This window comes from Anopheles maculipalpis, chromosome 2RL, assembly GCF_943734695.1.
Source record: "Anopheles maculipalpis chromosome 2RL, idAnoMacuDA_375_x, whole genome shotgun sequence".
Taxonomy (NCBI): domain Eukaryota; kingdom Metazoa; phylum Arthropoda; class Insecta; order Diptera; family Culicidae; genus Anopheles; species Anopheles maculipalpis.
Window position 1 is genome coordinate 7,824,541 of NC_064871.1, and position 16,452 is coordinate 7,840,992.

At 44.3% G+C, this 16,452-nt stretch overlaps 1 protein-coding gene across 3 annotated transcripts in view; it reads left to right on the forward strand.

Moving 5' to 3' along the window:
• The window catches only part of LOC126559230 (translationally-controlled tumor protein homolog), a 183,694-nt gene that overhangs the window by 84,258 nt on the left and 82,984 nt on the right, over positions 1-16,452 (forward strand). The window lies entirely within an intron of this gene.

Sequence of the window (16,452 nt, forward strand, 5' to 3'; positions counted from 1 at the left end):
GACGTAGAACTTATGATGAATGAACGATTTTTAAAGTTGGCAAAATTTCACATCACGTTTTGTTAGCATATCGATTACCTTACGGCATTTTTATCTTCCAAAGGAGTGTATTTTTAAGTAGAACTCACTTGAGGGTTTGCTTATTTTGATATTTGGATGATGTTATGCGTTGCTTGGTGACATCAGCATCGCGTGACCTGTGAGTTTTTCTCATTTTCTCACCTAATAATGAGTACATGTGATATCGTCAGTCAGTCTACGAAATCCTTTTCTAGATGGCTGCTTTTCCATAAGCATTCTCTTGATAATTCGATTTGTTCAGCAAAAAGGAACAAATTCACAATTGGCCCAAGATGAATCGCGTAAAGTTATACAAAGAGATTGCGATATTTGATTTCTTCGCGATGAAACTGATTCACCGTTCATCACCTGCTCCATTATCGAGTTAAAGTTTAATCATACTTTTTCAGTTTACATTTCTACAACAAAAAAAAAAACCTATCGTTCGTTTTACTTCATTCTTCATTTCACAAAAGTCAACCATATCACCGTGCTGCTGAAGTTAAAACAATTTATTATCAGTATGGTGCCACCTGCGATATGGAATCGGGTATCTTTTATTCTTCGGTGTCCTCTCACACTCCACACACAGTTTCGACAACTTGCATGATCTTTACACTACCATTTTCCCAGTGTACCATCTTGTGTGCCACCGAAGGGACACCAGAAATAAGAATGAAAATAAAAATCCAATCCTAAACCGGCCGGTAAGAGATGGGGATACTCATAACGCTTTCCCAAACCAGGCGGGCCAGTATGTTGTGAAGTTACCAGAGCGTAATGTGATACATCCACCATCCCACCGTGCCACTCGAACTCGAAACTGTGTGATGTTTCGTGTGACAACGGGAGTTTGTAAATAGAGTCTCCCACACTTAACGGCAGCCACAGTGACGGGCGCTGTGACGAGCCCGAACGAGTTGTCACTGCCGAAAAGGGACAACCGGCAGGGATGAGCGGTGCCGGGTGGAAGCACAGCATGACACAAATCAAAAGCAACGCCAAGAAGCAATGCAGACTCGCATGTGTGCACCGTTGCACAGTTGGTGGAACGACTCAACGCAGCATGGGAGAGCGTACGGGGCATGGATAAGACCGCACCTTTTAAAAGACGCTTTGTGCAACGATGCAGCAGCTAAATCCCACCAGCCAGCTGCCACCAGAGTGTTACACTTGAAGGTGGTAGATTTTTGTAAATGTAGACAACTCTCGCCCCATATACTTCCGTTACCGTGAACTTGTTTTCATTCCGCATCCACTTACGTGGTGCATGGTGGATGGAAAAAAAGCACGCAAAAGAAATAGTAATAATAAAAAAAAAGGAAGAGTACAACGAGCGACCCCGAAAAACGAAGAATGCTCCGCATCCATTATGCAGAGAGTAAGTAGTTTCCTACCCTACCGGGTTTCCTGCCGTTAAGGATGCTGGTGTGCTCTTGGTGTGGCCGGGCTTTTTCCTCTGCAGTGGTTGCACATCGGGGAGGATTCTTAAGCCGCGCTTTACTGTTCCTCCGCACTGTGCGGCATCAGCGCACAGGTAGGTTATTACTGCCGGTTGGATTACTTCGAATAGTTCCTGCACCGGTATGTGGGACAAACGATGTCTAAGCTATCTCTGACACATTCTTCTCATTGTGGAGTGGTGTTGTGTTGGATAAAGCTAAGAAGCGATGAAAGCTTTTCACGTTTTTCTATTAATTAGAGCGCTTTTTGAGTATTGAGAATGCAGCCTGAAAAGCACACATCGGTAATCTATTGCAAATAGGTGTAGATGTGCATGAAAAAGTGCAGTAATATGATGACACTGAACTTATTCACTAAAAATAACGTTAAATACTAATGCCCTGAAGGGTTTGGGTTGAGTTAAAAAAGCTATAAACCCATTTCGATCGAAAAATGTATATAAATACACTTGTTATAAATTCGTAAAGGATGCGCACATATTGCATAACTCTAGGCGGTTTTATTGGTAAATTTGCTTACTATTAAAATGAATAGTTATCGTTGGTTTTCTTACGAGACACTTGACTTGTAGGATCCTTACAAGACAAGGTTAGTATCCAATCCCAGCCCAGGACTACCTTTAGCCTTAATTCGAATGCCATGATCTAAAAGGTGGTTATGCCGAAGAGAGTGGAATTCTGTCATTTGCATTTGCAATTCATAAATAAAACCTCTCTATTTTGTCCTCGTTTTGTGAAGCAATTAAGCTACTGTCAACTTTTACTGAATAAAGAATTCGAGTACAGATAACACCCTACAGTGATACAGCTTGCATGACAAAAAAAGCTTGAAGTAATTTGAAAATTGTAATCTGGCGAGGAAATTAAAACAATCTTTTGTTATCATTTATCTCCAATACCTCAGCCAAACCCGAATTACTCTCGGTAGCGTGAAAAAGATACCATAACTTACAATCTTATCATCGCTTCTACACAATCTATTGGCCACAAGTAACACAATGATGGTAAAATAGCTTGTATAAGCCCAATTTCGCACCCTTCGCATGATCCAATAAAATGTAGCAGACCTTAACAAATTAGGCGCTTAAAACTTATCACTCCACGCGCGAGGGCTCCCGTTCATGTGTTCGGCCTTTTTTCGCTCCTTTTTGATTATTTTGGGGTGGAAAATTAGAAAATTAATAACAGAAAAAAAAGAATCCCCCAACCAAAAACCCACAATCGGCTCACGGGCCGCTGTAAAGCACCCAACACGCAAACACGATTTATCCTGCAGGAGGATAAACCACAGCCTTTGGGGTTTGGTTATTTTTTTTTCTTCTTCCACTTCCAAGGGCCCGGAAGCGTTCACGGTACGGAAATGAAACTTATCCCTGCCGTTTCACCCCCCCCCCCCCCCCCGGGCAACAAAACGCCGGTTGAGAGTGGCAAAAGTTTATCAATAAATTTAATTTACTTCCTCATCAATATGTTTCTTCCTGTAACGGGGTGGCTGGTTTGGTGTGCTGGTGCAGCGGACAATCGAGGCATGAAGGCATAAGGTGGCAAAATAGGGCGCACTCAAGTGAAACCGCGACCTCCTTCGGTAGACGCCCCTTTTTCTGTGAGGGAGTGATGGTGCTGCGGGAAGGAAAGGGACATCAGAGATGGAGCGAACAGTACCAGCGAACACCCTGTAGCGTAAAAGTGAAACTTAAAGATAACGCGTTTGCATTCATTTTCATTCGTTTGCTTTTGGGTCGCGCTTTTCTAGCAACCACGCTAAAAGCATTCTGTGGTTCATGGCTGGCTTGGTTCTAGCGTTCTCTTCGTTCTCTCTTTCTGTCTCTCTCTGTTCCTGTCATGACTAGGCCCGGGTCGTATGTCTACCGACGATTTGTGACCCGGGTGTAGAAAAGTTTTATTAAATTTCGTCGCAAAAATAAATCATTTCCCAACCGACCAGCAGACCTAGGCTAGAGGGGCTATAGCCAGGAATGGCGGGGACTGGCAAAGTGCAGCAAGATTGTGGTGGTTGTCTAGTAGGTGCGCATCCACGGTTTGGTTCTAGATTAAATTAAAATTATGATGAGCATGATAAGCGCGCCGTAAGAACCTACCGCAACCAGCACACTTGACCCGCGCGCGGTTCTCAGCACGGATTGATGGTTTAAAATTGAAATAGGAAATTAATTTACAGCAGCACAAAATTAATGTAAAATCTTGCACAAGATTCAATCGCTCGGTTGAACGCGTTGGAAGTGACGCACGAGGATCTACTCGGAGTGCGAAAACGGCGTGGGGATGCTTAAGCAGCTCATTAAAATCTCATTACTATCGGTGATGATGAATAAAAGAAAGGAATGAGATTGAAAGGTACTTGGTGTTTCTGTCAAATGTGAAGATTCACACAGGCCAACACAGCATTTTGAAGGTTTTGTTTAATTGTAAGTCAAGAATTCCTGAAGAATCAAAGATACAGGTACGGAAAAAGACGCTGACATGCAATAACTGTCAAATTAAAAATAAAGCTTATTTTGCTTCAAGTTTAGACAGCTGTCAAAAGTGGCACTACGTAGTAAGAATTACATCCAACGAAGATTTGTTTCCAAGAAGCATACTTAAGTGGCGAGCAAATTTTTTACTTCAAAAGCTTCTGCAAGGGCAAAACAGATGAATTTATTTCAAACGAGTCGGTGCCCTTTCGCTACTGCCGCGAGAAAGATTGCACCGGAAGGGCGCTTTCCAAAAAAAAAGAACAAAAACGAAGCGAAAAACAGGTTAAGCGAAGAACTTTAAATGATGTGTCAACAACAATCTGGGCCTCTGCATTCAAATCGCGAGACGTGAAAGAACAACAAAATAAGGCTAAACTTTTCCACACAACGGCACAAGCTCAGCAACATGGCAGGCCCTAACACAGAGAGAAAGAGAAAGAGAGACAGTGAGAATGGAATGTGAACCAGCGTTCGGTGGGTGGCGTTGAAAGTGTTGGAAAAGTAAACTCATCAATTAAAAAAGAGGCACGAGTTACGGGAAAGATTTACCCCACCTTGGTTCACGATCCTCACCAGCGTGGAAGGAAAAACACACGGGACAAAATGAGCTTGCCAGCCAGCTAGGGAGGAGCGGCAGCTTTTTGCACTGATCCGAGCGGAACTCTTCCTGAAAAGCTGCCACCATTCGTTGCCGCGCGGAGGAACCTTAACCTGGCTGACGTATTGGAGCAAGTTCGGTAAATCGTTTGCCCTTTTTTTAACCCTCAATTTGCTCTCCCAGTACCGCTCGCTTAACCCCCCTTGCTCCCATTTTCTATCATCCGCTTCCCGGCAAAGCAAACTCGTTAGGCGATTTTTGATGCTTTTCCGAAAAACTTCTAGATCTAGTTTCTAGCCGCGGGATCACTATGGATTGTTAAAATGTACACTTATACGCCCTCTGCTCACCGCCGTGCATCACCGTTTTACCAAAACCTGGGTCTTGAAACATCGTTATACAAGTGTCACTACCGTCGACCAGCAGAGGCACCAGACAGGAGTGTGTGTATGTGTGGCGCGACTACTGATTCATTCACCGCCGCTGGGAAACTTGTTCGAGCGGAGTTTTATCATCGTTGTCAAAAATGGTGCCCCGAAGTTCACAGTCCCTACCCGACATTAGATGGCGGCCTCTGTCTGTCTCGAACTTCAACGGAGCAGCAACAAGGGCAAGAGGAGGAGTCGTACGGTGGTCTGCTTAGCGGTAAGCGAGGAGAGATATCACGTTTTATTTTCTCCACACTAACGCTCTTCGTTCATTTTTATGGTTTTCTGCATTTTGTGACGGGCCAACTTTCCCGATGAACTTCAGAACTGAACTTTGGAGAAACCAGTGTTCAGTGAATTGCGAGTGTGGGGATGGAGTGGGGTTTTTTTTTGCCGCCCACCCCTATCCTATTTTGTGTTCCATCTGTCCCGGCATTAGCCGGTATTGTCGCTCGATACTGTTTTGCGTTGTTCAAGTCCTTTTTAGCTATTGTTGCTTGGCACAGAACACACACACACACACTCACACTCGCACAATCTTTCGCAAATTAACTCGCTCACCACCAGGCGTCTCCATTGTGCATCGCGTGGCGTAGGAACAACCGGACGCTCGGGACGTCATTATCTTCATCTCTCTTAGATGAAGTGATGTCCTTTCCGGTCGTTTCTATGCAACGATCGAAACGTTTCATGGCAAGTTCAGTGTGCGATAGCAACAACTGCATACTTTTGGGGTAAAATTTGAATTTCCCCAGATAAAGATGAGATAAATGATAAACTTTTGTAATTATATTAAACAAATTCAGCTCGAAAACAAAACGTCGATCGAGCAGTGTGTGGGCGCGACCAAGTTCGAGGTTTTCGTTTCATCGTCGTGACGGTACTTTCGGCCGGTGACTTGCCGTACCAGAACGCGCCAGACTGTCAGTACGATGTGCTGGCTAATGCTGTAGGGATGAAGTTTTCGTGCGAAATGTCACACACGGTACACGGGCGAGAACCGTGCATACTCAGAACATCGGAACACCCGAATCTTCTGTGTGCGAAGACGTCGACGTTTCCCATTTTCGGCGGACGATCATCTTACCCGTCTGGGTTGGTCCGATTTGGGTGAGTTTATTAAATTTTAAAGTGCAACTTCTACCTACGACCAGACTAGACCGAAGAACTCCACTACCCAACCTACCCGGAAAACCACAAAACCTTTATTGGGGTGGATTTCGGAAACCGGAACCCTCTGTTGGTGGAATGTGACGGAAAAGGTTGGGACCGAACATCGCATCTAGGTGGGAGAGGGAAAACTATTCCAAAAACGGCCTCCTGCTCGGCCTGTTAGACGAAGTTGACATTCGTCGTAACTTTACATCGTGGGTTTGTTTAATGAACTACTTTTGTCGGTTCTGTTGGACTTTTTTTTTCGTTTTCGTTACTCGAGAAAGGCAAGTTGGTGTGGTTCGTTCACAAGCAAAGACAACTAGTTCGGGAGGCTTGTTGCAGATGAAACGAGCCACTCGAGCCATGTGGTTGGAATGTGTTGGAGGTGGTAGTGAGGGTAGGGCGCAAAACTAAAGCGAAAGGAAATGATAAGAATTTCCGCGGCATACCAGCGACAGCCTTTTGACGCCTGTTGCGTTCCAAGAAGTGATTGCTTTCGACAGTGAGAGGGACACATACAAAAAAAGGTCCGAACCAACTCTTGTTGGAGGCAAAACTTTAATAATGTTAAATTTATAATGTTGCACATCTATCATCGTTGAATGGAACTCAAACGGGGAAGGGCAGGAAGTGACGCGAAGGGTACATTGTAAGTAATTCTTTACTGTTTCATGTTCCATTAAATGTTTGAAAATTTATTTATAGCATGGGAGTCCTCGCTGGGTGTACGAGAAGATGGTTTTTAATTTAGATGAAATTATGAGGAAATGTCTCTGTTTGTGGTGACAGGAAATCGTGGGTAACGTTGGTATACCATAACAAATTGTGGATCGTTTTATGAAAGGAAAGTGCGTGGACAACCTGACATTGAAAGTTGCTTTTGTTCATCCACACATAGTTTTTAAGGTTAACCTGCTCACTAAGCCTTCCTGTTTTGAATTTCTACGACCAAACGCCTAGAGTTATGCATTTTAGATGGCAGTTTTAATGGAAAAAAGATAAGCGAGAGCGTCTAATAGTATGCAATCAGACTTTAGAAAAGATTTGCTGCAATTTAAATAAAATTGTAATGGAATGAACAATTTCCTAACAAATTAGAATAATGCACTGCATACCTTTAGATGGAAAAGCACATTTCTTACATTCTATTACATACATTACGAGAAAATCATAGCTTTAAGATAATGCATAATTAAATGTTCAATCATATGAAACGTAATATTATGACATATTAACGTAATAGGTACCAACACTTGTGTGGGGAAAAAAATCTTCCCAAAACTTAATACCCTAGATAAAACTGTAAGCATTACAACAACTTACAACTGATTAGGCCCGGTGGTGCGATAAATTTGCTTTTCGATACATGTCGCACCACGGCACGTTTGCATTCGACATCCAATGCTTAATGCCAGTGGATGGCAGTGGATTAAGGCACTTGTGAAATGTGTCAGTCGCACGGGCACTGTAATAATTTATCAGCGAGCCCGCGTACCCGATTGCACCGTCAATAAGCCCTGCCCGACAGTATCGCTGCCAGCTAGAAAGCAATCATTATCGACGGTACGATCTCGCAGCATATATGGGTTATGCATGTGGCATTTCCCTATTCAGCGAGGCGCGGATGAATATTACACGCCACCCGAGAGGGGTCGTAAGGGATACACAGGGCTTTGAATGCAAGCGGGGCCGTGTTAATGAACATGACCTAGATAGAGTGCGGATGGAGAGAGAGAGAGAGAGAGAGAGAGAGAGAGAGAGGAGGGGGTCAGCAGCGCCGATGGGATTGGGATTTTCCAATCGGAAATAGTTAACTAACCGCCTGTCCCCCCGCTCTCACTACTTTCTGTCACCACGGCAGATGGATAATAGCGGTAGCGCTTCTAACCATTGCATCCAATCCGGGCAAAGATTGTTCGAGGAAGAGTGAAAGCTTACGTTCATTGTCCGTGCTCTTTTCCATCCGATTTCCCTCGCAGTTCGTGGTCAAAGCTTGGTGTTTGAATAAAACATGCTGCGTTTGGACGCTGGGACGTCCGATTGTGGAATGCCCGATGCAGAATGCATAAAAGTAATCTGCATAATGTAGCCCCGCGCTTGCAACGATTGAATGACCATCGAAGCTCAAATTGTCGAGCTGTCCCGTTCCGTTCGGTACGCAACCCGGACACCATTGCACAAATGGATAGAAACGTCCGTTGATGGTTATAGATGGAAAAGTGGATTTTTTCTTCTCAAATTTTGTCGGAATCTCTCTTTCTCTCTCACTCTCGCCTAGCTCCCGCATTTTCCACAAAGTCACGTTGATCGAACCAACCAACCTTGAAAAGCCGCGTCCACAACTCGAGGTAACCAGCTAACGAGGATAGTCCTTGAAAAGCATCACACTAATCAATCGAACGGTTGGGTTATTGGTAGATACGAGGTGAACCTCCGCACGGTTCGATTCCCATTCGAGTTGTTCTTTTATCTCACCAAACCATTCCCGCTGCTATCTCCATTAACGGTAAACTCAATGGAAAAGTTAAACCTCACAGCATAATCACTGTTAAGCAGCTCGTGCAACCGTACTGATCCTCCACCAACGGTTGACCGGGAATGTGCCAGGTTTTCTGGCCGTTCGGTTTCGCCATGCTTTACCATCAGGAAGCGCCCGGCATGATGGGAAGATGGGAAAGATTCACGGTTCACCTGCCGCCCACTAAATAAGTCTACCGGACAAGATTTATATCAAATCCTGAACAAACGTCCTACGGCTAACGTACCTTTCGCAGCAAACACCAACGAAAGTGCAGCAGCAAAAGCCCAGTACCGGGTGGGGAGTGGGGAGGCCAAGCAAAATGGGGGCATATGAAATAAAACTTCCCCACCGGGAACCATAATTTCTCTCCGGTTGTATAATTCACTGTGAAATGTTGATTTAATCATTTGCATAGGAATGCAACGGCATTCGGCGGCATGGTCAGCATGTAGCCGGCTCCGGTTGCTTTGATTTCCGGTACGCTTTCGGGGGCAAACTGCTGCACGTTTTCCCGTGCATTCGGTCGATCGGGCTTTGCTGGTTCCGGTGGACGGTGAGCTGTTATTTAAGCTTGATGTGAAACTAAAGATGGTGCAACGGTCCAGAGATAGTTGAAATAACAATTTGTTGAGCTGTCAAATGGTGGCCATTGTGGGGCAAAGATGTCAGAACGATTACGGTGGGCTTGGGTGTATGAATATTTCTATCAATTGTTGCGTCAAACAGCTGACGGGCTTGATAGATGATTTCATCTCAAAGTATTGTGTCGAATGGAAATGGCTTAGCGATTTGTATAAACATTTAACAGTATTTTCTTGTACTTAAATAAATAGTATTTCGATTCACGCCTAAATTTATGCAATCTGTGAGATAATTTTTAGATTTTGCCTGTCAAGATTAAAATTTTCGTTAATTTGGCATTAAGGACAAGTAGTTTATTTCTTAATAAAAAGGAAGAATCTAACAGATATTTGGAAACTCTGTAGGTTTGAGTATAGCTTGGTAGAGTATCTCAGACATTAGCTAATCCTAACATAATTTTTATAAGGTTTAAAGAGAATAAAAAGAGAAAACGACTAGCAAAGAAACGGTTTTAGGAAGGCAAATTACCTATTAAAGATAGCGTACATGTAGGCGCATACTACAATTTTCTTAGAAAATGATAAATTGGTGTTTAAATCGTGTACCATTTCTTCTATAAAAAGGAAACCTCTTCCAATTTAACAAGCTCTTAAAGGAACAACGACTCAAGTATGTGTTGATGTGTTAATTGCCTGCTTGTTCGTAGAATGTGTGCAATGTAATAAGCATCTGATGGAATCACATTTTGATTGCTCTTTCATAATAGTAACACAAATTTTCCTTTGCGGAAAACCCTCGCCCCAAAATCCAATAAATAGACCACCCTTTCGTACGTCGATGAACAACTTGCTGCGTCATTGTTCAACAGGTAATTTCCGCCGTGTTCTTCACAAAAGAACAGTCGATGGAGAAAATTGGAGTCTGACTGGACAGCAAAGGGGAAGAAAATGGATGGAAGAAAACCATTTGGCCGTGCTGCTATCCGCTCGGGTAGGATAGGTTTTCGTGGCGCAACAATGCAACGGACCAACTGTCCCCATCATTGAAGCGTTCTTGAAATTCCACGAAGCCAATCACGCATGAAGTTAATTTTCGGAGGGCTGAGTGTGCCAGCGAATTGCTGCAGAGAGAAGCGTCGACTGCAGACGGACCCGTTCGAGGATCCTGCAAGTGGGGAAGTTTTGCAGAAGCCGCTCACGGGGTGGTACTTGACAGTTCTCGTCGACCAGACCCGTCAGATCCACGAAAGCGTAACAGATCCACCGAACAGCGTTGGATCTTGCTTGGCAGCTGGCTGTTGTTGGTTTGCGTGAGGGTTTCTTTGGCATTTACTTCTTTTCTCTTTTTTTTCGGGTGTTCTAATTAACTAATAGGCACTTACCGTCCCGGTGTTTGCGCACTGTGTCTCTGGCAGCTGCCGACTTCCACGAATTGCTGCTTGGCTCGGTTGGAGGGATCTCGTTTTTCTTTCCACTTTTGTTGGTTCCTTCTTTTTTTTTTTGCTTTTCTACGTTCACAATTACACTCGCTCGAGCGCAGAGGAGATGGCAATTCTCGTCACTTTTCAGCTTGGCATGTTCGTGAATTCATCTTAACCTTGCTCGTGCAAGAAAACAGAAGGTTGAGTAGACTCTTATTTGTTCCGCACGGCACGGGTGGTTGTCCTAAAATAATCGATTGAACCTCTTTCGCCAAAGGTGAAGGTGTTTTTAATTACTTAGTCTATTTTCGCTTCTTGTCACCTACAATCTGTCAAAATGGGTTTCAAAGTCAACGTCTAAAACGTCAAAATCAACTACCTGAAGTAGTGCAAATGGGGAGAAAGAACACAAACTTTAAAGTGATTGTTTTTAGCTGTCCGAGGAATCCTAGCGACAATCCGAGTGGATAAAATGTAAGAAGACAAAATCTTTGCTAGCTATCGTCACTACAGCTTCATCCGGGATTACACTTCAGAGCGTCCAGACTGTGCTTTTTTATGCTTCACATTAAAAACAAGCACACAGCGGCGGTTGGATTGAAACCGAAAAGCGATTCAAATGGATCATATTTTACTGGTTTGGCAGGGAAGCGACTCGACCGAGCGACACATTTAATGCTCAGTTGAAACCGTGCCCAGTACTCCCGGGCCAACGAATGGTAGCGAAAGTGTGGTTGAGTGGCTTGTTTTTACTACCACTGCCGTTCGTTAGTTTTGGCTGGTGGCGACACTTTTAATGCTGGCAAAATAGGGGACAGCAGAATTCGAAAGGACGGTCCATCGATTGTAACATGGCAATGGGCGGTTACTGTTATGCACCCCACCAAACCTTCCACAAAAAAGCTTTGCAAACGACGACGTCTGCCTGCTTCCAGCAATGAGCAAAGAAACGCTCTAGTCTACAAAACTCTTCCTGGCCAAAAGTATCTCAGCAAAACAGGGTGATAGGACGACAAAGTCCCAATGCAATGGTCGATTTTGCTTCTGTTTTTGTTGTTGTTGTTGCCACAACGCCTTCCTTTCTACGCTGTGTTCTTTCTTCCTGTGCTGTCAACTATCTCCTCCCGATGGCCAGCCAGTGGAGGCGGCCCGTTACTTAAAAGCAACTTCCCCAAAGTCCTAAAAACACTCACTTCTTCTAGCTTCGCGTAGGATCAAGTTTTCGACGCCTTAATCTATTCGTCCGTGCTCGAGAATGGCATCCTTTCGGACCACGCTCGTTACAAGGGGTAAGTGTGAGGGTTGGGAAACGGCATTAGTTTTGTGTTGGCGTGCTGAGTTCTGTTTCTTTTTTATATCCTCCTGCTGCTGCTTGTTATTCGTTGTTGCTTCCCTTTTGTTAGAATTTTGTTTTGATTCAGATGCCGTCCATTTCGTGCTTTTCCTCCACTTTTTTGGAGCTTGGTTAGCTCACACGATCGAAGCGCAGGCTTAGCTCTTCATTCGATTGTCCTGGGTTGGTTTGTTACGATCTGGCCTCCCGTTTTCCGCATCCTATAGCTTTCCACAAAACCCCGGCCTTCTTGGGGCTGACAGTCGCGCGGAAACAAATTCACATATTTATTATGCTCCACTTTGTTCTTGCGCTTAGACCTCTTTCACAGCGGGACGTGTGGATGGCACGTTAAGAAATTGGACAAACTTTCCCAACAACTCACCCACTCCACGCTCACCTTCAGTTTGGTTGGAAGATGGTGTTGATGTTTGCCGATTTTTTCCTTTAGCCTACTTTCTCGCGTAGGCGACAGCAGTGCGTGTTCTTCGTGCTTATATCGGTTTCCAATAAAATACACCACGTAACGACTCGACCAGCAAGACGCTTACCGCTTACCGAGTTTGGAAAAGTGCAAACCGACCGCTTCCGAAAAAAAGGCCCAACTTGGAGAGTGTCCTCCTAACCTCAGCAGAAAGAGAAGATAATAACGAGACCCAAATCGGGTAAAGGAAACCTCCGCAAAAACTTCCGTATCCCTTGGCGACGTTCATGTTGGCGCCTACTATGTCTTGTGGAAAAGTTATTGGGCGGTTTTCGTTTTATCTTGCTCTGGTTGCTCTCGACCACCCCAAATATTGACCAATAAAGATAGTTCTCGTGTTTTTTTTCTGGAAAGAAAATGTGGAACGTGCCGGACTTTGGAGCTATATTTTGACCAACAACAATAATAACAACAGCTGTGCTAAATGGGAATTATTCAACTGTTTGTTTCCCGGCCAGTTGGCCTTCCGGTTTTCCACCATACGGAACTCTCTGCTCCAGATATTGAGGACAAAGCGAGGAGCGCGTTACATCCTTTTTCCGGTCGCGTCAAGAAACAATAACACACGGACGGAACCACACAACACAAACGGTATGGAACACAGAACAAAACAACAACAAAAAGTCGTCCAGTTACCCTCACCTAAAACACACATACTGGCACAGAAGTTCCACTTTCATGCATACACACACTCACTCGCTCTCACGCTCTCACGAGGTCTCGGGTCACGCCGATTGTCCTGCCGAAAATTTTTTCACCACTTGGCGAAGAATTCACGTAGGGTTAAGGTTGGCTGATGGGGGAAAATTAGAACTAGCACAAAAGCCTTCCTTCGTCGTGTCTCACTTATTCTTTCGCAAAACTTAATAGAAACCTACGGCTTTGGGACCGAGCAAACGTCTCGGAACTGGCACCGGAATCCTTGGCAGCAGCACTGGTAGAATCAAGAGTAGTTTCCGTTCTCGCGAGTTGTTTGACAGCTTGGTGGATGCGTGTTTTTCACCTCCCGTAGGCACAACCCGTGCCGTTAAACACTCAGGCACCGACTACTGTAACTGCTTGCCACTGTCAATCGAACCGACCGTACGAACCGAGACCGCTTAACTGAGAATCGTCCTGCCGATAGCGCTCCATTTTAAGGCGACGACCACGCTTGTTTGCCTGTGTGGTGGTGTGTTCACCGCTCTGTACTACTCTTTGACACCAACAGAAATACCGATGTTCTACCTACTTCGTGTTCGTCTATTCTATACGCATGTGTATTGGTGTGATAGGCACCACGCTCACCATTGCATACGCTTACTATAAAGCTGCACTTACACGCAAAACACGTCAGTCAACAAAGAAATCGTACCGTGGTGTTAGTGTTGCACCTACACACTGACGAAATTCACCACGCCTGTCAAACTTACCATATGTCAAACTGCCACCGAACATCGTGCTACTTGCCGTGGTGAGTATGCGCCTTTAGTGTTTCGGTCCGAAAATAAATAAATGACATTTTTCGGCTCTCGGTCACGGCTCTCTCGCTCGAGCACGAGGCACGTTCTCTTATCCCTTATTTCTGTTTGTTTCCCGTACCGTATGTTTTGACATTTTAGCGTGCCCTTGCGGGAACCACTAACGCTACCACATACACGCACACATACTCAGAGAGACACATCGATTTCCACGCGCCGTAACGCGGTAGCTAAGGAAAAGCGGACGAAGCATCCGTTTTTCGGGCTTGTGTTTTGATTCCACGCTTTCGTACGGATGCACGTTTGGTTGCGTTTCGACGCGGGGTTTTTTTTCTTCCCCCTGACCAAAACAACCAAAACCGCAAGTGATGGAGGCGCCTGGTGGTTAGTGTCACTGCTTGGAGATGTGAGTGTGTGCGTGTGACTATGTTTTATTCTGCGCTCTAGCGACATTTGCATGGTGGGATAATGCATTGAAATACAGTTTGTTTTGCTCCATTTATTTGCAGTTGGGCGTCAAAATGGGTTAGCGAGCAGCATTGGGGTATTTTGTATTAATTTATATAATGTCATTCGGGTGTATGTTGTTTATTTTCTCTTCAGGCAAAAAGATAATGTCAGGAATAATTTGTTTATCTGCGTATTAATTTGTCTATTTAACTTGAAGAGAGAGAGAAAAAATATTGACAAAAATATAATCGCCAAAGGATAAGATATTTTTCTATCTTTATATATAAAATAACGCAAGGTAACACTCGAGCGCGTGGCGCACCCGACCCACCCAGAACCGAACTTCGTTGTCTTCGTCGTAGCTTAGCAACAATGAGCAAGCGAGCAGGGTGGGGGTACGTCCCTCCAATGAGCGCTAGATTGCTCGATTGAAGTTTTTTTTTTAATTACATCTACATGCTCTTACAGGAAGGATGCGCTACTTTATCGCTAAAAGTTTTATGATTTGTTTTACGTCAATTATAAATTTGTAATGATCACAAATGATGAACAAATTACAAAATTTTAAAATTCGACCTAGGAAATGGGTCAGGGAGACGAACTAGAAAGAGAGAACGCACGAAAATATGCACGGAAGAAAGATAGGGAAATGGTTAAGTCAAATAGATATGAAAAAGAATTAAACCAACAATCACTCGCGCCAACGGAAGATATCCTTGATGCAATCGCAATGGGAGGACAAGAACGAAGACAGTGCGTGAGTACATATAGATTAACGGATGAGCGTGAGAAAGGAGCATCAATGACATGCAAAGGTATTTTCAACCGGACATTGACTAGTCCTCTTAAATAATGCAACTTTTCTATCAGAAAACCTTTCCTAAACCATTTCTGTCAGAATAGAACTGTCGCACACTTGTTGCGAAAACCACACTTCCAACAGTGAAGTTCATCGTGACAAGCTGCCTGAAACCACATGTTGCATTCTAATCAGCAAAGCAAAGCAAGGATTTACTCCCGAATGGTGTTTTCCGGTCGGCAAATAATCAATCTGCTTGCAGCTGGCTATGCAAATAGTAAGCGCATGCAATGCAAATATTGCTTCTGTAAATCCTTTCGCCAGCTGGAATCCTGGAGAGCTTCACACGCTCGTAGAAGTAATGGCACCCGTTCAACGCTATTTCATGCCTCAAATTTCAAGATTGCTTTCTTGTTGCAAAAGAAAAACATTCATAGTTTGCCGGTTGTGAAGAAGTTGTGTTTCGGATGTGCTTTTACAGGGTACAAGTAGGTACGGTCGTGTTGAGCGAGTTCAAAGTGTAACTGTGTCATATCATCTTATCAAGAATTATTGAAAACTGAACATATGACATACCCTTCCGAGGTGTGTCCGGGTACAATCTGAAACCCCTTTCCAAGGGTTGACATCTGTAACGTTCCTCTTCTACCAACGAAGCCCTCATGCAGCTGAACCTTTCTGCAGGGAAACTAATTGAAGGACAGACGACACCACCATCACCATCCCCACGACGTTATGTGAAGTCTCACTTACTCCCGGCAGCGAAGATGACGTGAAGTTAAATCTGAGCATGCTTCTACTGTCGTCTGACGATGACCATCGTCTTCGAAATGTGATCCCATCCCTATTCCTCGTCAGACGAGTGTCGTCTTTTGAAAAGCAATTTACAATTTCGTTAGCAAATGTTTGCCTTCTGATGACTTCTGAACGCTCGGTGGCTAGCAACTTTGCAGAACGTTGTACGCAATGTCCGCTGAAGTTGTAATGGTGTAAATGTAATGTTTCGGATCCAACGGGAAGGATTATTAACTTCTCCAAATGGATTGAAGAAAGCGGGGTTGCACTGATCCCTTGCCGTTTGTAGCCGTATTTCCCCATGAAGTGTTAATGGGGTTGAGAGAAGCTCGTACCGATTGGAACCGAAATCTTCACGCTCATTTGTTGAGGTTAAGTGGATGAGTAAGTGAGTGTGAAGTGAGCTCAAGCGGGACCGGGTTACTCC